General features: G+C 35.1%; 1 protein-coding gene across 5 annotated transcripts in view; it reads left to right on the top strand.

Moving 5' to 3' along the window:
* CCSER1 (coiled-coil serine rich protein 1) overlaps window positions 1-26,576 on the top strand; it is a 1,450,145-nt gene that overhangs the window by 84,606 nt on the left and 1,338,963 nt on the right. Inside the window, exon 1 of one of the 5 annotated variants that reach the window (XM_077142861.1) lies at window positions 7,710-7,985. The exons of the other annotated variants lie outside the window; for them this stretch is intronic. The gene's annotated coding sequence lies outside the window, so the exon portion shown is untranslated. Of the gene's footprint in view, window positions 1-7,709; window positions 7,986-26,576 lie in introns of those variants that run through there. 5 annotated transcript variants of the gene reach the window in all.

Below are 26,576 nucleotides of genomic sequence, written 5' to 3'. Positions count from 1 at the left end.
GTTTTGGCCAGATGACTGAGAATATGATTGAAGACCACGGTGATTTTACTATTAGACATTCAGGGTAAAGTATTGTTTCTCTGTATTTTAGAACATAGGAAAAATAGTAAGTCTTCATTATTTGTATGAACAGAGGGAGATGCGAGGCAATTTAACTAAGAATACTACAGACAAGAAAAAAAGAATTATTATTTTTTTTAATAAAATAAGAAACAGTGCATTGATGTTTCAGTGGAAGATTCCCTGGACATTGATTATTGGAGGACAATGTAGACCAGGCATTCTCAGCGGTGTCACAAGTGAGAGAGAAAAAAGAAAAGGTGAATCTGGAGTTAGAATGCCTAGTAAATGACACTATATTGAGCCTGTCTTACTATTTTGAAGTTCCCTTACTAGAAAAATATGTGAAATGTGAACACTGTTCATCCAGTGATTTTGGTGATGTGATGTTGGATTTAGAAGAAACCACTTAAAATTTCTGCATTCTATTGAATATGACATAGATCACAAAAGCTTTTTCAGTTGTAGGCACCAAATTACAGAATTTTTATGGGGTTTCTCAGTTTATTTATCCTATGAGGAAAAAAATAAACAAATTTAATGACAATGACTTCTACTTTTTAGAATATTTTTATTGAGAAATATCCACACACATACAGTCTGTACATGGCATACAAATCAGTGGCTCACAATATCTCCACATGGTTGTGTCTTGATCACCATGATCATTTTTAGAACATTTGCATCACTCCCTAAAATCAAATAAAAATGAAAATGAAAAAATCTTACATATCCCATACCCCTTACCCTCGCCTCTCACTGACGAGTATTTCAATTTACCCATTTTTTTACCCTTTATCTCCCCTATTATTTATTTATTTTTTATTCTTTTTTTTTTTTTTTTACTCATCTGTCCATACCCTGGATAAAAGGAGCATCAGACACAAGGTTTTTACATTCACATGGTCACATTGTAAAAGCTATATTGTTATACAGTCGTCTTCATGAATCAAGGCTACTGGAATATAGTTCAACTGTTTCAGGTACTTTCCTCTAGCCACTTCAATACACCATAAATTAAAAAGGGATATCTATATAATGCATAAGAATAACCTTCAAGGTAACCACTCAAATCTTTTTGAAATCTCTAGCCATTAAAACTTTATTTTGCCTCATTTTTCTCTTCTGCCTTCTAGTCAAGAAGGCTTTCTCAATCCCATGATGTTGGGTTCTGGCTCACTCCAGGAATCCTGTCCCATATTGCCAGGGAGACTTACATCCCTGGGAGTCATGTCCCACAAAGTGAGGGAGGGCAGTGAGTTCACCTGCCAAGCTGGCTTAGAGAGAGAGGCCACATCTGAGCAGCAAAAGAGATTGTCTGGGGGTGACTCTTAGGAATAATTATAAGTAGGCTTAGCTTCTCCCCTGCAGAAATAAGTTTCATAAAAATGAACCCCAAGATCGAGGGCTCAGCCTATTGGTTGTCCCCACCGCTTGTGAGAATATCAGCAATTCCCCAGACACAGAAGTTTAATATTTCCTCTTTTCTCCCCAGTCATCCAAGGGAACTTTGCAAATCCTTTTTTATTCTCTGTCCAAAGTACTTTGGAATATATCAGGGCATCATACTAACCTGTACAAGCAACAAGATCTCACACCCTATTCAAGGTCTCATATAATTATGGTGTTCAAATAAACTAACCATACAGGTTGATGAATTTTGCACCAAATAAACATCCCTTCCTTTGATCTCACACAGAAGTTGAAGTTTTCTTTTTTCTCTTTTGGCATGGGCAGGCTCCTGGAATTGAACCCAGGTCTCTGGTATGGTAGGTGAGAATTCTGCCACTGAGCCACCATAGTACTGCCCCAGAACTTGAAGTTTTAAAATATGGACAATATCATCCTTTACCTTGTATTCTGATTTCTTGGTCCTATCCAAATCAGCTTGATTCCTTAATGACTTCTTGAAGGCAAATAATGTCTTGTTCATCTTCGTATCTTCAGTACCTTAGCTAAGTAAAATATGCTTGGTAAATATGTTTTGGGTAATTCTGGTTGATGAAATTGGGAAGTTACTCTGTGTAAATGTTTATTATCCTAGTACTTTAAAAATCAATATGGCCTTTATTTATTACTAAGAAATAAGTTGGAATTTCCAAGTGATGGCGTCATTCAAATCTTTTCAAAAAGGGATTTTATATTTAGCTATATACAGAACCCAGCTAATCAATTTGAGTTCTTAGTTATAGCTCAGGTGTTCATCAGAGGACAGCATAAAAGACAGACTCCTGAGCTTGACATATTATATGGGGATCTCCAGGGTTTGCATGTTGGTTCATTTTTCTTTCCCACTACCCTTTTCTTTATCATTGTTTTGTAGGATGTCAGTATCATCTAACACATATTTGAAATGTGTTTTAAAAATATTGTTATAAAATGACATTATTAATGGATTTTTCAGTGTGCATATTGTACAGTGAAAACCACGTTATGTTGAAAATCCCTGACTTCTTGAAAGTAGCAGGAAACTTTTTTTTGTATGCTGTATGTTCGGGTCACACTTCATTATTTTTCCATGTGAGTATCCTGTTATTGCAGCACCTTTTTTTTGTTGTTGTTGTTGAGTTTTTGTTTGTTTGTTTTGCTTGTTTTTTTCTTTTTCTTTTTTTGGAAAGTGCATGGACCAGGAAGTGAATCTGGGTCTCCTGCATGGCAGATGAGAATTATATACTGAACTACCCTTGCGACCCTGCAGGAAGCTTTTTATATAGTATGTTGATCATCCTTGCTTTACCATTTGCTGTTGAGTGTACTGCAACAATCTTTTTCTTTCAGTTCTCTAAATACTTCATTATGTTATGAAAAGTTATGCTATCGGGCATATATAAAGACTAATTAATAAAACACGTAATCTGTTCTATCTCACACATGATTTAAAATACATTTCAAGGGGGAAGAGATTTCTGTTTTTTTGTAGATGTTTCCAGGGTCCTGGAATAATGCTTGGTATAAAATAGCTAATCAACAAAGATGCTCTTTTGAATCAATTAATGATAATGTTTTGAAATATTTGTGTTTAAAATTGATACAGAGTACTCTGAATAGTTCTAGTACTGAAAGAGTTTCCAGAAGTTTTAAGTTAGTCTATGAGATCATAATTATCCCAGTCCTTATTAGAGTACTTCCAGATGATTTTGAATTTTCTAAGAATACCAAAGGATTTTAGTTTAAAAGGGAATCTCTTTGTTTACCCAGGCAGCATTCATTGGTTCAGTGCAGTCCCTCAGCACTCTCAAGCCCCATATATATATATAACTTCTCAATCATAAGACAGGCCCATGGTGCTTGGCCACATTTTTTCAACCCGATCTTCTACTCTTTTAAGTAACTAACGGTCACTGAGTCCAAAGTGGTTTTCTGGCATCTCTCCTGAAGTTGAAAAGGAAAAGTAAAAGGAAAAATAAATCCAAACTACAAACCTCCCTCTTGAGTTTAGAACACATTTCTATAGATCCATTACCTCATTTGCTCTTGCAATAAACCTGAGAGAAGATAGTATTTTCTGTTTTTTTGACAGTTGAGAAAATAGAGGCTCATAGAGACTATGGAAATAACTCAATATCATACATGTAGTGAATTTGGAACTGTCTTTGGCCTTGCAGCAGTTAGGAGCTTTTCCTCAGTAATGGATTTAAGAGGGTCACAGATGCTTTTCTGCATCTTTCATCAAGAGATGGAAAATAAATCTGGGATAGCTCTGGTACTTACTTTGACCAATCCAGATAATGCTTATGTCAGTTATGGATTTAGCCTTAAGAGGCCTGCTATTTACCCCTTTTCCTGACTCGGATCATGGACTTATCATATAATGTGGTTGACAAACCTGCATGAGACCCTGTGAGGAGACAGAGAGAGTCTGTAGCTGGTCTGTAGCTATTCCCAGACATCCCAGCTGAAACACCAGATGTGTGAGCCAAGTCTTTTTGGATTTCAGTCCCAACTGAGCCTCCAGAAGACTGAATTTGCATGAGTAACCTAAAGTGAGACCACAAAAAACACCCATCTGAGCCTATTTCAGATTGCACAATCAGGAGCAAATAAATAGTTTTTATAAGCTACTAAGTTTTTTTAAAATGCAATTTTATTGAGATACATTATATATTCACATACATTTAATCATCCAAATTGTAACAGTCAGTAGTTCATAGTATCATCATATAGCTGTCCACTCGTCATCACTATCAATTTTTGAGCATTTTCATTACTCCAAAGAAAAAAGAATAAAAGTAATAATAAAAGTGAAAAATAAGACCCAAAACATTCCATACCCTCTTCCCTCCATTATTTATTTATTTTCTGTCTTTATTTTTTTCTTATTCATTTATCCATACACTGGATAAAGTGAGTGTCAGTAACAAGGTTTTTACAATCACAGTTTCAAGGTGGTCACACCTTGAAAGCTCCATAGTTTGCAATTATTTTCAAGAATCAAGGCTATTATTGGATTACCATCCAACAGTTTCAGTATTTCTGTCTAGCTACTCTAATACACCAAAAACTAAAAGGGGATATCTATAGACTGCATAAGAATAACCTCCAGAATGACTTCTTGGCTCAATTTGAAATCTCTCAGCCACTGAAACTTTATTTTGTTTTATTTCTCTTCCCCGTTATGTCATGGGGCTTTTTCACGCCTGTGATGCCAGGGCCGGTCTCATCACCTGGAATCACTTCCCATGTTGCCAGGGAGATTTACATCCCTGGGAGTCATGCCCCACATTGGGGCAGAGGGTGCTGAGCTCACCTGTAGAGCTGGCTTAGAGAGAGAGAGGCCACATCTGAGCAACAAAAGAGGTTCTCTGGGAGCGACTCTTAGGCATAATCATAAGTAGGCTTAGCTTCTCCTTTTCAGAAATAATATTCATAAGGAAATGCCTCAAGATTGAGGGCTTGGCCCATCAAATGATAGTCCCCAATAATTGTGAGAATATCAGGTCCTTCCCAGGTGAAGAAGTTTAATATTTCCAACAGTTCCTCAAAGGAACTTTGCAAATATTTTTAAATCTTCTGCCCAGGTTGCTCTGGGATATATTAGTAAACCATTTCATTTTGGAGTGTTTTATGAAGTAGTGATAGATATCTGAAACAGCCACTGACTTTCAAAAGCATTTAGTCTTCATTTTCAGCAAGGCTGAGAATTAGTTTCTGCAATCAGTATGCTCATCCCAGCATACTGTAATCTCAGCCAAAATGTGGTTCAGAGAAATTTGAGGGATGCGGGGTGCTAAAATTGGAGAAATGAAGATTGAATGGGATAAGGAGATTTAATCTCAACCACTTGAAGGCTATGATATAAGAGGAATATACTAAGATTTGAGACTTCAAGAAATGGAAAGAAAAAATTATTGGGCACCACGTATAAATAAATATATTTAATGTCAATGGAGCAAAGCTTTCACTGTAATAAAATATGGAACTGTCATATGTAATGGACTATCATAAATGTCACGGGCTCCCAGTGAAGTTAGTAAGTTCTTCATTGTGCTGAAATGCATGGTAGTCACGGAGACATGCTGCTTGGTCCTCCCATCAAGGAAGAATTTGCTGTTCAGCTGTAAGGAGTACAGCTAGCTGACAGGTTTAGCTGCAGCACCTTCAGAATCTACTGCAGTATTCAAGCCAAGGCTGCTCTCTTCTGGGGCATTCTCTAGCCAGTGATTGAGTAGGACAGGACTTGGAGAGGTTAAATAATGTGACCAGTATCACCGTAGCTCAGAAACAGTAGTACCTGATTTTAACCCAGGTATGTCTGATTTAAGGTCCATGCTCCTGTAACTACGACATTAGTAGGAACAACTACTTTGATCTTCTATTCTCCTACCATTTCTCCTATTGTGCTTTGCTGTGCTGTCACACACTGAAAGCCAAAAGTGCCACTAGTGACTCTGAAGACTCTGCTGCTGCTGCCATTGTCTCTTATTTCTGCTGCTGTTGAGACCTGGGCTGTGATGCTCAAGGTGCAGGGAACTGATGAGCAGAGAGTTAAAGGAACTCTTGTTGCTGCCAAATGTGTTGTTATCACTAACTGCACTGCTGCTGTCATTAGTGCTGCTGCCAGCACTGCCAGCCCTGCTGTTACCAGCGCCAATGCTGCTGATGCCTTGGACTCTCAGTGTCCCAGGGTGGTTCTGTAGGCAAGCAGCTGCTTTTAGATTTCTCCTGCTCATTAACTTAGGTCCTTTGCCTTAGGACTGAGGCTTAATGTCAGGAAGCATGGGCTAAAGGACCACCCAAGATATGTTTCATCTGCCCTAGCATCTGGAACAACTGACCCTGAATCCAACATGTGCACCTCAGTTTTCTTTTCTGTCCTTCCCCAGGGATCTCTTTCCCCAGAGGCTCTTTGGTCCCTCAGGAGATGCCCCACCAACCCTGGAAACATGAGCATACACACTTGAACCTTGGATTGAACCTAAGATAGCCCCACTCAGATATTTTAGTTTGAAGGAAATAATTTAAATACACTTAAATATAATAATCATGGATGCATACATATAAATTTATACTTATCTGTGCAAGAATTGAATAATGCCAATTATAAATAATTACCATGTAAGTATAAACAACTTTGGTAGCAAGTAACAGTCGTTTGCATGTTTAAAAAGTAAATACCTTACTAGAGGTTCACTGTATGGGATTTGTATTATTTTGGTAACTGTTCTGTAAGTTTAAAAATATTTCAAAATAAAAATTTAAAGACACAAAAATAATTATTAGAACTCAAAAAAAACTTAAACCTTTCTTTGACACCCTCTCAATACTTCATACACCTTATCTCAAAAGGCTTACAAGATAATTTTATTGGTGTGGGCAGTTCCCTTTTTACATCTGTTTCCAAGTTAACTCACAAAGGGGCCACTGGCGTTTCAAAGCTGGAAAATAGAGACATATGTGACGATTCACAAATATTTACTCATTAAAGGCATGCAAAATAAGGAATTTTTAATTGGGATAAGAAAGTCACATTGTTTAACTCTATTGCCTTAATTGGAGGCAAACACTTACGTAGATTTATTGATTTAGAAGAGCAGGTGAAAATTTATGCCATAGAATTCTGTTTTGTTTGCTAGCAATCTGCAGGTAAAAAAAAAAAAAAAAGACTTGTGTCAAGTTCCTAGTTACACATCAAGGACTATTTTTTATTCTTTTCTTAAGGGCAAAATGATCCATTTTACTGTTGGAGTACAGTGTAAGTTTATCTTTACACCTCACCTCAGTAGTAAACATCGAGAGTTTTTTTGTGTATTTAATTTTTTATTTAAGATTACGGGGATTGGCAAATAATACAAAATACATGCATTTTGGTCAGAGTGAGCTTCTTGATTTGCCAAATGTTTGGCTTTGAAGAATGACTATTGAATTTGCATCTGTGACTCTAGTTTTTTTTTTTTCCCTACCAAAATTGATGTGGAAATCGTTGTATTTAATTTATGTAAATATGTGACTTGGAGTTTATTTGTTTATTTATAATTATCCTAGCCTCTACATGTTAGGATATTGTTAGTTATGTGTATTTGTGTCAAATGTGCATTTTTTCTTTTTAATTGCTTTGTTTCTTTTAATTTTAAAATTGGATTGAAAAAAATGTTAACATACGATATTTAAAAAAACAAATGACATTATTGCATTTAAAATGCATACTTAAATATTTTGTTATTTAGTGTTTTATTACTTTCGAGCTACAAATCAGAGTATATTACAAAGAAGTCTAACCTATGAATAAAATAAAAATGAGAAACGGTGCAAGAGAGAAATAATTTATTTTCTCAATTTTATGTTCTTTCTTTTTTAGGTTTTCATGGGAATTTATGTGTCTTCTTTTTGCATGAGTATGCTAATGTCCTTCTACTGTAGTTAAAAGTGTAGAATAAAACATTTAAAAAGTTTCCAGGATAACAAATGCTGTCATTTAAAGATACTAGGTATGTGTTTATGAGTATTTATATCTTCTATATGATCTGCATTTAATGTTTCATTTCAGTTTAACAGCATGTATATGACTGTTTTATGTCTAGAGATCTTTTTCTAGATAGATATATTTCTTATGCTCCAAACCTGTAGTTTTGGCAGATGAGATCAAAATCAGCATAATTCAGGGCTCACATTTGAGCAGAACAGTGGGGATTTCTTGATAGCTTTTTTGAAGCACTGTTAACTAATTAACTAAACAGATCAAAACAATTCTCTTTAATGTATGCACCTTAGAAAATTTGGGTTCAGGGTTCCTCAGAAAATTTATGCAAAACACAGCAAAGCAAAAAAATTATTTGGGGAAAAAAGCAATGAAAATTATAAACTATTTAGGGAATCTCTGGAAATGGAGAGCTCACAGCCTACCTATTTTTGAAGTCAGTATGCTAATTTTAGACTGAATTCTACCACAGGGCTGATTTTTTCCCCCCTTTATACCTGAATTTATTAACCTGTGAAAGGAGAACTTAAAATTGAAAATAATAACAGCACCTTAATTATGGTGATTTTATTGAAAGCCTACACTATAATAATAAGATGTATTCTAGGTTTCCAGAGCAGCGACAGCTGTCAAACACCAACATTTTTTCCCTGAGAATAGGTTTAGTGTAGTGTTTTTCAAGGACAAGTTGCTCTGCTATTGTCTCAGTGAGCAGTGCTAGTTAATATTCAACAGTTTTCTTAATCAAAATTGTGTGTTCTGCTCCCTGGAGTGTTTGTTAAAGTGATTGTATGTGTATTAGAGCCTTCAATAGCAGAAATAGAGTATTCCTGGATGAGGCTCTGGTAATGAGAACCTATATTATCCTAGGGTGCTGATAAGAAAAGGAAAATGCTGTCAAAATACACTGTTCGTAAAAATAATAATAATAATAATATAGCTTAAGAAGTCAAACCTTTCTCCGAAACCCTTGTACTTTATATAACTTCAATTGTTTATCTAGGATAATGGGGCAGTGAGGTACAGTGATAGCCTACTCTAAACTCCAGGAATGACATGCCAATAAGCAATCTGGGGGTCTATTAATCATTGCTTCTGTTGGATGACTGATTAAAGTTCTTTGCAACATGTTTCCTTTAGATTATGGAAAGTTCTTAATGAAATGAAGCTTTGGGGGAGCATTAGAGAGTTCAGTCTGGCATGGCACAAATAGTATTGAAAGGTCACATGGGAAAAAACAAGCCTTGCCAAAAGTAAAATAATGCAGCAACTAACAGTTTCCATGAGACACTGTGGTTACAAGGCAGGTTTTGTTATTGATTTTGTTTTTAACCCCAAATTGTTTTCTTTTGCCAGATGACAGTCAGGGAAGATGAGCTATCCTGATTGTATGTGACTATTTTTGCAAATAGAGACCACACACATTCACATAGTCTGAAATAATTAAGGGTACATCTTTGAAAAATATGTCCCTATAATATCATAAAGGGCATTTTGGGGGTATTTCATTTGTTTTTTTTCTGCTGTAGAGTTCTATGAAGAATGTAGTATTATGCAAACAGTTCATTTTAATTAAATACGGATGTATTTTGCTCTTGAATGAGAACACTCAATAATAAAAACACATTTTTGGGAAATTGTTTCATGTAATTAAAAGTGAACTTTGGACATTAACTAGGGAACACTGTACCTATATTCTGTAGGAATTAATCTTTGTAAATGACAATCTTTTTGAAGTCTGCAGCTAGAGATATTGATCACTTCAGTGTTATTGAAACATGTCCTACACTTTATGCATTGATCCGAGACTTGGAAAGATAGGCACATTAATGTAAAAAATCTCTTGCTGTCACACATTTTAAACTTGAACAATTCATTTTGCTAATATTCAAAATAATTTACTTGGTATTGTTATATGTAGTCATTTAATTTTGAATATTACCTTTTACATAAATTCATCAATTTTATATTTTTATTCTTAGCTGTAGTGTACAATTATTTAAAAACTTGGATCACAATCAAACTGATTTGATGCTAGATATTGGAAGAATTGTGCATCAGTCAGTATCATCAGGAAATAGAAACCACTCTGTAGGTTATGCAGGGTAAGTCTAAAGACAAAGAATTATTAAACTATTACATAAGAATAAATATACGATAGGAAAACCTGCATGCTATGCTAGGACTGATGTAAAGTAACCAAAGAAGGACAGTTTGGAAGGGTTCAAATCTTATGGTAGAAGGTAGAATTCATCCCACTGGATAGCAGAGATGTTGGCAGGTTTGGCCAAGCATTCAGAGGGTGTCTTCAGTTACTGGGCAAGTAGGAGGCAATGAATGTAGTGAGGTACAGATAATCACACTGCGGCTGGGCTTGCAGAGTGTGGGGACCCTTTTGAGCTACAGATGGACAGGGTGGGGCCCTGCAGAGGAAGTGGGGGCTCCGTGGGAATCCCAGCATGCAACTGGGGGAGGGCCAGGTGTGAGCACTGTCTATCACTGGTGTGAGCACTAATCCCAGCCTCCATGTGGAGAGGGTGTCAGGTAAGTTATCCCTCAGGAGGCTGCAAGATTGCTTAGAAACCACACGAGCTGAGCCCCATGCATGGCTAGGGCAGAGTTCCATTGAATATCCTCACCCAACCCCCCTCACCCCCATGCCACCAGACATTGCAGATGAGCCCCTTCGTCCTGCAGTGTCCCTCTACTGTCTTCTGCTGAGAAAGTTCAACATCGTGCTCACTGTAAAGAAGAAATGCTTACAGGAATTCCATCCATGATCACAGAGCAAATATTGAAGGTTAAGTTCGTAGCTAAGAGGTGATCATCTGATAACTAACATAGATTACCTTACATTTTCATGCCACCTGTATGTAATATTATGGTAAAACCAACAGTTGCCATAAAAATTGGTTTTAAAATGCCATGTTGTTTATAGGTGCTCTGAATTTTAGCCCTTTGCTCTTGTCTGTCCTGATCAGTTGCATTGTCCTTGTCTGCAGTAACTGTGTTAGCACTGTGCTTATTTCTCACTTTATCTTTCATGCACATCCTTTATAATACTCAGCAGGGGGATGTGAAGCCCAACTATATATATATTCCACTGTATGTGTGCTCAAATCCTTAGATTAAATGTTTGAGCAGGATCAGTAGAAGGAACTCACTGGGTGTCTATTCTAAGTAGAACTGTGTGGATCTCCTTTATAGGCAAGTGAAGAAACTGTTTACCCCTGGAGTCTGCACTAGAAATAGCACACAGTTCATTTGGCAAAGCTAAAGAGCAATATTGATTTTGGGGCTCTGAGGAGCATGGAAGTGCATAGATTAGTTTGATACTAGTCAATCTTTTTTTTTTTAATCTTCTATTAGTACAACCATTATTGGGAGTTAGGAGAGGAAAAGTCTTTAGTAACTGCTTCCCACTGTTCTATAGAGTCTATCATTTATATCATATATCATATACCCTTGTAATCATATAGCAATGAGTTGCCTACTATTGTATATTATATTTATGTAAGAGATGTATACAGGTGTATAGGTATCAAATACAGTGTTTAAAAGGATATATACCAGTTAATAATTTGTCAGTGAAGTTGGTTTATTATGAACCATAGTATCAGCCATGGTAAATCACTCACAATATTTATATCTATTGTCACTTTTACCTAGGATTTATCACTGAAAAGCACATTTTTTCTAACACCCAGTCAGGTTTGTTATAAACGGTTTATTTTTTTTTTCTTATATTAAAAGGGAAAATACTTTTTGATGGAAGTACTATAATTGCTTTGGCAATTTGCTTTGGATTTATAATCTTTCCTCAGAGTGCTTTTTTCCCCCTTTGGGTAAAAGATGGAGGGATGAGGGAGTTATTATACTTGTTAAGAAAAGTCCAACATGAACAAATCCAACAGATAAATTGCTTGCAATTACATATTTAAAAAGAGTGTTGCAGGAATGTGAACCTTGAGAGGCTAATGCAAATAAACATTTGTATTCATGGGATATAGATAGTGCTATGAAAACCATTATGATCCACTTCTATAAAATGATTGCTAGAATGCTTATACGAAAAGAAATAGGTTTTGGTATAAAACTATTTTGTAAAAATTTTCTAAAAAAATGGTGAAATCTAGTAACCCTGCATCTAATACTTGATTTCTAGATATTAAGATCTGTTAATAAATTCATCTTTATCTACCAAGAATATAGCAAAACGTTGTATCTTGTAATAGATCTAGGACTAACATATGATACTATTCCCAACTTTAATACACTTACAATCTGTAGTTTCCAATTGATGCTACTTTTATTTTTTCTATAGTACTGAGAAATGTACAAAATAGAATAAAAAATTAAAAAAACCTGTTAAGAACAAAAAGTGTATGAAAGATATTAAATGGTAATAAAAGTATTTAGAAGTGTACAAAGGAGATAAAAGAAAAGGCAAGAACAAGAGGTTAATAAATGATATGGTAGGTTATCAGTTAACAAGCAGTCCCGAAATCCATCGTATCAATGTCTGTGAAAATTAAACTTGAAAACAAGCAAATAAGTTTGTTTTTCCTTTGGTATTAAAGGTTGGGTAACTATAGATAGCATTTATTGAGTGCATACTAGATACGCAAATGATATGTATAGGATCAGTTGTCTTCACCAATCTTTACAATTATCCTTTAGAAGTCCTGAATAAAATATACATTTTTTATAATAACTAAATAGCATATATGCATAATAAATGCAGTTTATATAAAAATGCTTATTTTATTCAGGACTTCATAAAGCAGCTCAGTCACTTCAGGAAACTTGCACAAAGTCACATAGATAAAATTGATGAAAAGACATTTGGATCCCAGATCGCATAACCCCAAAACCCAGGATTTCTCCACTACACAGTGGCTTCTGAAAGTCAAAAATAGATAATGCATTTGGTTCTTACCATGTAAGGTGGAAGGACTTGATAATTTTATTAATTTGCATGTTGAATTTAAAGACTGAATATTCAGTTGGTAATTCCTATTGGGTACATAGCCACCCAAATTTGACTACTGTTTCTCCTTAAGTGGGCACATAGATGAAAAGCAAAGCATGTTTTAAATGGGCAGGATGAATATGTTATCATTTAAAAGAAAATAATTTCCTTCCTTGTATTTACCTAGGAACCATTTCTATTTGCTCTTGAGGTTTTCCCCGGTATATTCATGTTTCTCTCTTGATTCATGTAACAAAAATCAAGTGTGTTCATTTCACCTTGGACCTTATTTATAGATTCTTCTATTCTAACATTGATTCTTAATTATTACATTAATAAAAATAATAATCAAATTCCCCTTTTGTTTTCTACCATTCCATTAAGTCCATGAATATTTTAATGTTTTATAACTATTTATGTACTTTCCTAATTGGAAAGTAAGGTTCTCATAGTTTGTATCATCATTTTCTCTTCATGAAGGAGTCTGCACATGGAGATCATTTAACAAATATTATCCATAAGTTAAAGGACTGATTCTGAGTGGAGAGAGAATTATGAAATAGGGCTTTGCTAAATGTAAGAAGTAAGAAGTATGATGGACTCAGGGAGTTTCTGAAATTTATTGCAAGATTATTTTCATTATTATAGCATATGCATTTCAATATGTATACCATACAAAGTTTAATAATTTGGAATAAAATGTTACACTCACATCAGTAGAAGACCTGATGAATTCTTCTAATACATTGGAAAAATTAGTCAGAGTTTTTACATTGATGTAGTTGCCAGAGGTTAAATGCTTTTCCAAAACAAAACCAACAAAAATCCAGAAACATGTCTAAGTTCTAAAAATTGTTTAGAAATATGCTTAGTGGCATCATGACTCAGTCAATAGAGAATGGGTTTTAGAGTCACATCACCTGGATTTGATTGCCACCTCTGTCATTAGCTCTATGAATTTGGCCAAGTTGAGTAACTTCACTCGGCCACATTTCTTCAACTACAATATAAGAATAATCGCATCTCTCTTTTAAGGCTATTGTGAGGATTCAATGTGATGATGAATGAAAAAATATCTGGAACAAATAGGATTCTCAACAAATGTACCTATTTTTATTTTTAAATATCAAAGTGGTATACTTGATGCAGATTATTTAATGTACTGGAGATTATTAGTGATATAACCCTAAGAGAAAAAAAAATCAAGGGAATTTAAAATATATCAAAGGCCTAAACCTCCATCCCTGAGTTTGACTATTTTAAATTTTGAATAGAACTTATTTAAAACAATTTCCATTCTGTTTTTAGGATAAATATTTCCAATGCATTTTAGTTCTTGAGAAATTTTAGCCCAATTTTTTTTTTTTTTTTTTTGGCTCTTTCCATGGTATCATCAGTTTCCTATTGGAAAGGGTTAAATTGCTGGTGGCTAATCCTTTTTCTAAGCTTAAGCGGGGATTGAGATCTTTAATCTGCTTCCTTCTCATAAATTATAGAGTTCAGGAAAAAAGAAATTCTTGTTGGATTGAATTTATTACATGCACTAACAGCCCATTGTTAGCTGAGAATTAACTTCAGAGTTTTTATTCATTTGTAATTTAAAAATTAGGACAATTGTGAAAATGAGCATTGTACATTAAGGAAACAAGTGGTAAATGTATTGCTCTTTACTTGGTTATTTTTTGGTTGAAGCTGTCCTTTAGCATTTGTTTTCTCTATCACTGAGTTAGTTCTCTCAGGTGAGCTTCATACCCTCTTCACCTTCTGGCATTTTTAAAACAAAAGGGTAAAATGGACAATTTCAACAGCCATGTTCAGCTCTGAAAGGCGAGGCTGCTGTGTTTAACAGAGATGTCCCAGACCATAGTATAAAATATTTGCAGAGACAAGGAATCTAATAGCCTTTGAAAACTGGACAGAATAAGTAGCTTTCCTTTTTTTTTTTTTCTCCTTAGGGAATAAATATAAAAGCAAAATTATAGAGAAGAGAATTAATATTTTCCTCTAAATATAGTCATGCTGATAGAGTTCTAGCCCTCACAGGAGGGGGTATTATTATTTAATAGGATTACAAACCAGTTGATCAACTGACATTCCATAGATGATTGTGGATTTGGAAGGAAAAAAAAGCTTTATTAAGCATTTGCAAATTTGTAATTGCATTTTATACATTGCCATTTTGATTTTTAACATTTTTTAATAATTAAAAATAACATATAAGTGAATATGTATATACATTTATGTGTAATGTGCATACATTATGAATGTATGTGTGTGTGCTGGTGTGTCCTCATTTTACACATAAAGAAATTAATACTCAGAGAAGTCAATCATTGTTTTTTAAGGTCATACAGTTAACAAGCAGCAAAATGGAATTTCATCCCAGTTTGATCTGATTTCAAATCTTAATCTTTTCTGCCCTGTGACTTCATTATAATTTTGAGTGCCTGAAATACAAATGAAAATATTTGTCTGTTGTTCTTAATGAAAAGTCATTCATTAATTCAAACATTTGTTGAGTTTTTATTAGTGCTTGGCATTCTAGTCACTGGAGATACAGCTGTGAACAAGGCAGGCACGACCCCTGCCTTCATGAAGATATTTTCTAGTGGGAAAGAGAGAAAGGACCAGCAGGAAAAACAAGGAATAAAAATACCAGATAATGATAAGTGCTGGGCAGAAAATTAAAATAAGGTGATGTGATTGAGAGTGACTTAGCAACCTCTTTGGATTGGATAAAGAAGGAAGTTCACACTATGGACATGACGTTTAAAACTTAAATTTTACCTTCAAAAAAGAGTCAGTCACGTGGCAACTGAAAGTGGTGGAGGAGTTGTTAATCTGGGTAAAGGAATTAAATATGGCTGGACAGTAGAGGGTGAGGCATATGACACAGTTTTGGGCAGTGAGGTCAGGAGGCAGGCCTAAGCCAGGTCACTGCTATAAGTGGTTAATCACCAGACAGCATAATGGTAATACTTTTAGGTCTGTGGAATTTGTATTGTGGGGGCCAGAGTGGAAGCAGAGATTCCCAGAGATGAAGTGTGTGTTGTTGCCAGGTAGAGGTGAAAGTGGCTTAGATTGCAATGGGCTGAATAGTTCCTTGAATTTGCTTTGTTATCCTGGTGAATTGGGTATAATTTAGTGAGAAGAAGGAGGAGGTAAAACAGATATGAGGGTGAGAGTGGAAAATTCAGATTTTTTTTGGCCAAGTTAAATTTGAAATATTAATTGGAACCATGTGAAATTGCAGATATTCAATTTTGGGCTATCAAAAGTAATAATTTCACATGGCTCAGTCTAATACCTGCTATACATCCTTGTGGGGATGTCAAATATACAATTGCACATCTGAAGTACCAGGAAGCAATCTGCATGAAAATACAGATTTAAGAGTCATCAACATGGGAATGGATGAGGTAGAAAAGGGTGTATAGATAGAGATAATAACAGGGCTCAAGATAAACCAGTGTGGAGACAGTATGAATTTTTTGAATTGGGAAGGTCTGAAAAGATGCTTATGGGTCCTTCTCCTTTACCTACTTAACTATCACCTAGATAGTCATGTGGATTGTTTTTGGAATCTGAATCTGAAATCTCACCTCTGTCTGCTTACATATCTTCCATGTTATTGGTTAAGTAAGCCTTAAGGTAGTCGGAAGATTTTTTTTCTTTTTTATAAAGCCCATGTATTCTTCAATAGTCTGAGGGATAAAAAGATGGTCGAGGTGATAAATACAACTTTCATAGCCAAAGTGGCTCTCTGTTCTTTTTCTTTTTACCAAGGGAATAGCTCTCCAACTTGTTGTCAACATACATGTGCTTATGCACACATGCATAAATCATTCAAAACATGAATTTTGGATTCAATAAAACTTCTGATTTTGTCCTTCCAATCAGTATGTGTATTTTGGAGAATTAAAAAAAAAAAAAATCCTGGGCAGGCCACAGTGGCTCAGCAGGTGAAGTTCTTGCCTGCCATACCAGAGACCTGGGTTCGATTTGTGCCAGCCTGTGCAAAAAAAAAAGAGAAAGAATTCTATGTACTGACAAGCATTAGAAACCAAGAGAATGTATTGGATATGGATAAATTGTAAAATATTTTCTGAACCATTTGTTTGGGTGTGCATATAAATGCTTTAACTACATTACATAAGAGTTAGTTACTGAAATTAAGAAGTCTCTTAGCAAACATTAGGCAATAGTATCAAATTCTGAGCTAATATACAGAGTAGATACATACTACTTTAGGTACTTGACTGCTGAAGCAAATATGGTTTGGCTTAAGCAATGGTAATTTATTAGCTTCTCATTTTGAGGCTAAAAGAAAGTCCAAATCAAGATGTGAAGGGAGTAATCCTTTTTCCCTGAAGACTGTGGCTTCTGGGGCTGACTGTCAATGATCCATGTCCTTAGTTTGTCACATGGCAAGACACATGGTGGCCTCTCTGGGTTCCGCCAATGACCAGCTTCTGCCTGCTGAGTCTGAATTCAGTTTATTTATAAAGGACTCAGTGTTAGGATTAAGACCCATATGGATTGAAGTAGTTCACACCTTAGCTGAAGTAGCCTCATGAAATGGTCCTACTTACAATGAGTTCCCACCCACAAGAATGGATTAAATTTAAGAACATGTTTTACTGGAGTAAATACAGCTTCAATACACCACACATATTTAATACTACCTGAATAATAATTAGCAAACAACAACCCTAGAACAAATATAGATAGAAAATATACTTTTAGAAAGCATATTGAAGTAAAACCTTGCTGTGGGAAATAAAGTGCTCTGAATATTAAATTTAAAGTGGCCCACATGTTCACATCATTATATTTCATTTTAAAGAATGATTTTACATAGATTTAATCCAACCCTGTGTTATAAAAGATGGGATTTCAACTTGCAAAGTAACTGTGAAAATAATTTAGGTCATTTTGAATTCTCTTTACTATTTCTTTAGATTTATAGTGAATTTGAAAAATGTTTCTATACCAAGAGAAAGTCGAAGTTATCATCTTAGCTTACTGTGAATCTGCACTAGCTAAACATCAAATATGATTATAAAATAGGTCATATATAATTACTGAGTCATTATATTGATATTTCTTTTAGTCTTCAGTGTCTTGGAATAGATAGAAGGAAAAACCTGAAATTGCGGAACTGTAATCCATGCCAGACTTTCAGATCTGTTCTATAACTGCTTGTTAGGGTGTACTTTGAAATTTATTGCTTTTTTGTATATATGTTGTATGTCACAATAAAAACTGTTAAAAAATTAGTCATATATAGAAAGAGATATCTGTGTTATTAAATTGATTCTATGGTTATTTTCAAATATAATGTAATTTATATATATAATCTTCTTTTCCTCTTCTTTCATTTCAAAACCATCTGGCTCCTGTATCTTTTTTCTTGAAAGGAAAACATATTTGATTTGATTTTTAGAACAAAGCAGTTTTACATTATGCAGTGGAGAAAATTATCTACTATAAATCTTCCCACATTGCCATAATAACTTGTTGGGTCATAAAAACATGAAACCAGAAGAGGAAAGAGCAAACTTAAAAAAATTATTTTGGTTTACTTACATTTGCTAAATAAAATACTGGCAGGAGTTGTTTTATAACTTATTTTAAATAAATTGGGCAAATATTGTATTCTTTTTGGTTGATGATTAGATTTACTAGTTTTGAAGTTCTCTATATGTAAGTGTTGAAAGTGAAAAAGGTAAATTGGGGAATGGACTTTAGAAACAGGTCCACATGGCACCAGCAAAATGTCTTTCTCTCTGTTACATACTATTATTTCCCTAGGGCTTGACACATAGTAAGTCCTTAATAATGAATGAATGAATGAATCTATTCAAGTATGAGGGTAAAGATAAAATTTTGCCATAAAGACAATTCCTGAAGGTAAGTTCATATACATTAGTGGAGTCTGTGTGACTTAATTTTATTTCTTGCTTCCTCCTTTATGATTGGATTATTTTTTGCTGGTCAGGTACTACAGATTCCATTTCAGACTAATGACACAGTTTCTCACTAATTTACTGTTCAGTAAGCAGACAGCATAAAAATCTTAGGCTTTTAACACCAATCTTGTGCTTAAGTCGTTATTCTAACTCTTAGGGATGCTTCTCCATTAAATTCCTTGCAATTCCCTGGTTCTACTCCTCTGCTGCTTTTCTGATTCTACCAAGATCTGGTTGAGAGTGGATTCAAATAAACTTTTCCCTGTAGCCAATGTATGTATTATCTGTAGACTTTTAAAAAGCCTTATTTTTCTGAGCCCCCGTATTGGAGTAGCAAAAGTCTAAGTTATAATTATAGGAAATTAAAAGCACCATTCTGTGGCAAAGACATTATATGCTTCTTTCTAATTCCTTATAATAATGTATTCTGTATTCCACAGTCCTAGTCACATAACCCATTAGAGAAACAGGGAGAGATAGTAGAAAAGCTTAGTGGGAAAGTTGATCATTGAAACAAGGGAAACTTCTTAACTTGTCATGCTCAATGGTGAAAACACACCAGAGAGACGGAAGCTGGATATCTCTGTGGAGAATTCCACTTTTGTCAAAGAGGAAGTTGAGTGGGCTGGGATAACAATTCAACATCAAACTGATTTTTAAAAGTTTTATTGTGATATAATGCAACTGAACAAATCAGCCATTTAAGGTGTACAATTCACTGTTTCCAGTGTGTCCTCAGAATTGTGCAACCATTGCCACAATCCATATTAGAGCATTGTCATCATTCCCCAGACCAACCCCATACATATTAGCAGCCATGCCTGATTCTCTTCCTTACCCTCTCTAGCCCTGGGAAATCACTAATCTATTTTCTGTCTCTATAAGTTTGTCTATTTTGGACGGACCCTTCATGTAAATATAATCATATAGTATGTGGCTTTTTCTAACTGGCTTCTTTCACTTAATATTTTCAAGATTCATCCATGTTGTAGCATGTACCAAGTATTTAATTCCTTTTATTGCCAAATAATACTCTATTTTATGAATATACAGGCATACCTCAGAGATATTGCAGGTTCACTTCCAGATCACTTCAATAAAGTGAATTTGTAATAAATGAGTCATGAATTTTTTGGTGTCCCAGTGCATATAAAAGTTATGTTAACACTATACTATACTCTCAAGTGTTCAATAATACTACATTTAAAAAAGCAATGTATATACCTTAATTAAAAATTACTTTATTGCTAAAAATTGCTAACCATCATCTGAGTCTTCCCCGAGTTGTAATCTTTTTGCTGGTGGAGGGTCTTGCCTCAACGTAGATGGCTACTGACTGATCAGGGTGGTGGCTACTGGAGGTTGGAGAGGCTGTGACAATTTCCTAATATAAGACAATGATAACATCTGTAATATCTGTTGACTCTTCCTTTCATGAAAGGTTTCTCTGTACATGCGATGAAGTTTGATAGAATTTTACCCACAGTAGAGCTTCTTTTAAAACTGGAGTCAGTCCTCTCAAACCCTGCTGCTGCTTTATTGACTAAGTTGATGTAATATTCTAAATCCTGTGTTGTCATTTCAGCAGCGTTCACAGCATCTTCTTTAGGAGTAGTTTCCATCTCAAAAAACTGCTTTCTTTGTTCATTCATAAAAAGCAACCCTCATCCATTCAAGTTTTATCATGGGCAATTCAATTACATCTTCCAGCTCCAGTTCTAATTCTACTTTCTTGCTAATTCTACCACATCTGCAATTACTTCCCCCACTGAAATCTTGGACCCCTTTAAATCATCCATAAGATTTGGAATCAGCTTCTTCCAAATGCCTGTTAATGTTGATGTTTTGATCTCCTCCCATGAATCACGAATGTCCTTAATGGCATCTGAAGTGTTGAATCCTTTCCAGATGTTTTTCAATTAATTTGTTTTGCTCAGATCAATAGGAGAAATCACAATCTGTGGCAGCCATAGCCTTAAGAAATGTATTACTGAAATAATAAAGCTTGAAAGTTGAAATGACTTCTGATCATTGGGCTGCAGAACGGATGTTGTGTTAGGAGGTATGCAAACAACACCCATGTCATTGTAAATCTCCGTTAGGACTCTTGGGTGACCAGGTGCATAGTCAGTGGCAGTAGTACTTTGAAAGGAATCTTCTTTTCCTTAGCGGCAGATCTCTGCAGTGGCTGAGAAATAAACATCTGTTGTAAACAGCTGCACAGTCATTCAAGCTTTGTTTTTCCATTATACAGCACAGACAGAGTAGATTTAGCATAATTCTTAAAGGGTATAGGACTCTCAGTATAGCAAATGAGCATTTGCTTTAACCTAAAGTCACCAGGTGTCTTAGCCTCTAACAAGAGAGACAGTCCATCCATGGGAGCTTTGAAGTCATGCATTGGCATCGGTCTCCTGCGTAGCTATGAAAATCCTAGTTGGCGTCTTCTTCCAGAATAAGGCCATTGCATCTACATTGAAAATCGGTCCTTTAGTGTAGCAACCTTCATAATTATTTTAGCAATATCTTCTGGATGACTTGCTGCAACTTCTACATCAGCTCTCGCTGTTTCACCTTGCATTTTGACGTTATCAGTCTTTTCCTTAAATCTCATGAACCAACCTCTGCTAGCTTCAAACTTTTACTCTTCAGCTTCCTCACCTTTTTCTTCACTCCTCTCAGCCTCCATAGAATTAAAGAGAGTTACAACATCGCTCTGGATTAGGTTTTGGCTTGAGGGAATGTTGTGGTTTCTTTGCTTTTTCATCCAGACCACTAAAACTTTCTCCTTATCCGCAATTAGGCAAAACGGCATTCTTATGTTCACTGGAGTAGCACTTTTAATTTCCTTAAAAAACTTTTCCTCTGCATCCACTACTTGGCTAACTCTTTGATGCAAGAGGCCTAGCTTTGCCCTATCTTAGCTTTTCCACAAGCCTTCCTCACTAGGGTAAGTCATTTCTAGCTTTTGATTTAAAGTGAGAGACAGGCAAGCCTTTCTTTCACTTGAACACTTACAGGCCATTGTATGGTTATTAATTGGCATAATTTTAATATTGTGTCTGGGGAATAGGGAGGCCTGAGGAGAGGAAGGAAGATGCAGGACCATCCAACTGATGGAGCGCTCAGAACTCACACCACATTTATAGATTCTTTGCCATCTAGTACGGGTGTGGTTCATGGTGCCCTAAAACAACAATAACATCAAATGTCACTGATTTCAGGTCACCATAACAGATACAATAAGACGAAAGAGTTTGAAATATTGTGAGAATTTACCAAGTGTGACACAGAGACATGAACTAAGCACCTTCTGTTGGAAAAATGGCATTGAAAGACCTGCTCAATGCAAGGTTGCCACAAACCTTCAATTTGTAAGAAAAAACAAAAACAATATCTGTGAAGCAAAGTGCAATACAATGAGGTATGCCTGTACCACATTTTATCATCCATCCATCACTTGATGGGTATTTGAATTCTTTCCATTTCTTTTGCTATTATGAATAATGCTGCTATAAGCATTCATGCACACTTTTTTTTTCTTCTGTGAATAGGTTTTCATTTCTCTTGGATATATACCTAGGAGTAAATTGATTGGTCATAAGGTAATCAATCCAATGTTTACTATTTTGAGGAACTGCTAAACTATTTTCTAAAGTGTCTGCACCATTACATATTCCCGTCGCCAATGTTTGAGGGTTCTAATTTCTTCACAGACTCAAGAATATTTATTATTTCTTTATTTTTTAAGTTATAACCATTTTATTGCATATAGAGAGGTATCTCATTGCGGTTTTAATTTATATTTCTCTAAAACTAATGATGTTGCACATCTTTGCATTTACTTATTGGTCATTTATTTATCTTCATTGGGAAATATCTACTCAGATCTTTCCCCAGTTTTAAATTGAATTGTTTTTGATTGTTTAGTTTTAAGAGATTTTGATATGTTCTAGATAGAAGATCTTTATGAAATACATTGTTTGCCTGTATTTTCTTTCATTCTGAAGGTTGTAATTGACTCTCTTGATGATATCATTTGTAGAAGAAAGGTTTTTACTTTGTATGAACCTTTGATTATCTATTTTTTTCTTTTGTTGCTTGTGATTTGCAAAAAAGAGTTTTACTAACCAAGTTCAATAAATTTTACTGCCGTGCTTTCGTCAAAGATTTTATAGTCTTAGCACTTACATTTAAGTTTTGATCTATTGTGAGTTAGTTTCTGTGTAAGGAATAGATCCAACTTCATATTTTTTTGCTAGTAGTGGAAAAATCCCGAATACTGAGTGAGAGTAAAGCGGCTTTAAGATCTCCTCTTCCTTATCACCAGTATGGAAGTCTCAGTAGAGGCACCTGGGGAAGGCCTCACATTGGAAAGGCAGATACAGGTAAGGGTGTGACTGCCCTGGTGGTGTGAGCACGAGTCCTTGACTGCAACTCCCAAGTCTGCTGCGGGAGAGGTAGCTTTCTCTCATGAGAACTGTAAAGGCTATGTGATTTCTTATGATTGGGCCTGAAAAATTGCACAGAGGATTTTGGCTGGGTCCAAACGCCTTTACACACACAGAGACACACACACACACACACACACAGATATATATACAGTTATAAATAGACGCACATCTATATACATAGATCTATCTATCGATAGATAGATATAGTGTATATGCATACTTGACACTTTTTGTTTTCTCTTGGCTCACTGTTGTTTATGTTTGCTTGTTTAGTGATTTGGCTGGACTGATGTAATGAAATCTGTTTCTCTTGCAGTGTGCAGCCTCTGTTGTGTTCCTCAAAGGGCATAGCTTTGGGCGTACACACACTTTCCCTGACCTCTGCTCTCCCCCATCTCCCGCCCCCCCAGGAATGACGCTGGTTTTAAATAAGCTCTTTACTATTTCTTAATCTCCATTAAATTTCTAGCTGGTTTGCCTCTATTGGTATCATACCCATTATTAGCCACCACTGATTGCTCTCTGGGGCATGGATTTCTCCACAGTCTGGTCCAATTAAAATTTTGTGCCTTTTCAAAGAATTTTCTCAGTCCTGCTTACACCTACCCTAGGAGGTTTTTGTTTGTTAAACTGCTTCTTCCATGGTTTTCTTTTTTCTCATTTTTAAGCTCCTATATTGTGTACCTTTAGACTGTTTATTATCATGGTGCTACCGGTCTCCCTTATTTGCCCTCAGTCAGAAAATCCATTCCTTTAGACCCTGCCCTTAGACTTGAATTTCCCATTCTCTCTATCAAACAAAGCCATTTGCCCTAAAGAGAACTAGGGATTACTCTGTTTTTATGACTTGCCTCTACCCCAGGGCAGAACCTCTGTACAAGTACTCTCCAGCTGTGGTTTGGGAGAGTTGTTCTCTTCTCTAGGGGTGACACTCCTGCTGTGTGAGTAGAGTCCTTGGAGGGGCAGTAGTCCCTGTTATTGTTGACTTGTTCTTGTCCTGACATATAACTCCCATCCTTCAGGCCTGCTGGTGTGAGGGCTATTTAGTTCCAGTATGAACAGCTTTCTACACCTTTATAAATCTTCCAGTCAAAAAGTGGGGACTGAGTGGAGGAAGGGAGCTCCAGACTTTTTGGGTGCTCTTGCCTGGAACACAGAGCCTTCTGCAACACAGAGCTGGGTAGGATGAGAAGTGCTGGTGGTTTGCCCCTTGTGGAAAGAAACCATATTCCTGGACTGTGATCTGGAAGGAGAGGTTGCCTTGTCTGTTTACTTGTCTGCACATGACTGTAATAGAGCTTCCACAGGCTGACTGTCGTGGGTGAGAACTGGTTGTGGCGCAAATCTATTAGACTTCCGCTCTTTTTACCATGATTAAGTAGATTTTTTTGAATAAATGTTTCTCCATTAGCTGCATGTTCTTTGGACAATTTCCAGGTAACTTAAGTTGTTCCTTGTTATAATTTTCATCAGTTATGGCTCTTTCTCTGGGGAGAAGGGTTCACAGAGCTCTTCATACTGTCCTTTCATGAATGCTTTCTTAAAATGATTTGTATATTTTTCGGTATAGTGCACTCTCCAAATGATCACTGTAAAGTTGAACCATCTTGTAAACTAGGTTGATGGGACTTTGGATAGGTGTCCAAAAGCAAGGAATTTCATACAGATATAATATGCATTCTATATTCTTTGCATGTACGAAACACCTTTCTTCTAGGGAAATTAAGTGGTTATTTTTGTTTGGAAATACCTATCAAGGATGTGTGGAAATCTGATCTAAATTGTGAAAAACCTTCTCATTCATCTAGTCCAACTTTATTCTTTGAGAAGCAAAATTGGACATTTTAATTTGAATAAAGTCTTTTTAAAAAAAGGATCAATGTCCACAGTATTCCAACATTTAACTGAATTTTACCAGTCTTCTCAATAAATTCTGAAATGTAGCTTTTAGATGAAATGTGGTGATCTATAGCCATACTACACTTTAAGCAAATAAAATACATGAAAATTGAATTTAGATTAGATACATTTGTGAAAACTTTATTAAGTTTTGAAATAAGGAATCCCCAAAGAACTCCTTCAAATGCCTCTTGGTGCATTTTAAGTATTTACTTTCATTTACAAAAATTATCGCATATATACTCTTTGTGAACATATTCCTACCTGTATTTTATACTGCCTCTACTCTTAAGTACTCTTTGTGGTCAAATGGTAGAGTTTTTCAAAACGTAAGTTGAGCGGCATTTTCTGTAATGCTTTTCTTCAGTAACACTCCTTTAATAAATACCATCTCTGAATCCATTTTTAACATACTCCCAGAGTTCCAATTTATTAATTTACAAAGAAAATTATAATCATTACAGACACTGAATCATATGTTGGAAGTCCCCCAGCATATATATATACAAGCATAAACAAAAGAGCTTTTTTTTTTTTTTTTTTTTTACAGATATACTTAGTTGTATTCCCTAAAGATATATAGTCTCAGGTGAATAACTGTCAATGGGTTTTTTGCCTTTTTACTATTTCATAGGAGTCAGAAATGATAGGAGCAATGTTATTTATCATATCAGTCATATGAGTTGGCTTGACCATAGCATTTTTTCTCGTTAGAGAGATCTACATAGGAAGCCAAATCACATTCAGAAGATTGCTTGGTGATCATGGAATATGAACATTAGTTAATCCTCAATAATTAGAATGATTAATGATGTCAAGTCATTTTATTTTATTTTATTTTTATTTTTTATTTTTTTATTTTTTATTAATTAAAAAAAATTAACTAACACAACATTTAGAAATCATTCCATTCTACATATGCAATCAGTAATTCTTAATATCACATAGATGTATGATCATCATTTCTTAGTACATTTGCATCGATTTAGAAAAAGAAATAGCAAGACAACAGAAAAAGAAATAAAATGATAATATAGAGAAAAAAATAAAAATAAAAAATACAAAAAATATGTATTTTTGAATATATAAAATATAAATTTTTAAAAATCCAAATGGTAGTTTTGCAAAATAATGTCATAAATTTCTAAATTTTAGATTTGTCATTGTCAATGTGTGCATACATTTTTAGAAATAATATCTTTATGCTTGAAAAATCTTAATTGTATTATCTAATTCAAATTTTCTTTTTTTTTTGCCTGCCTTTTTTGCATCTTTACCCTCTCTGCTATGCAGTTAATAAATTT

This window comes from Tamandua tetradactyla, chromosome 24 (genome assembly GCF_023851605.1).
Source record: "Tamandua tetradactyla isolate mTamTet1 chromosome 24, mTamTet1.pri, whole genome shotgun sequence".
Taxonomy (NCBI): Eukaryota; Metazoa; Chordata; class Mammalia; order Pilosa; family Myrmecophagidae; genus Tamandua; species Tamandua tetradactyla.
This window is presented reverse-complemented; position numbering and strand designations above follow the sequence as displayed.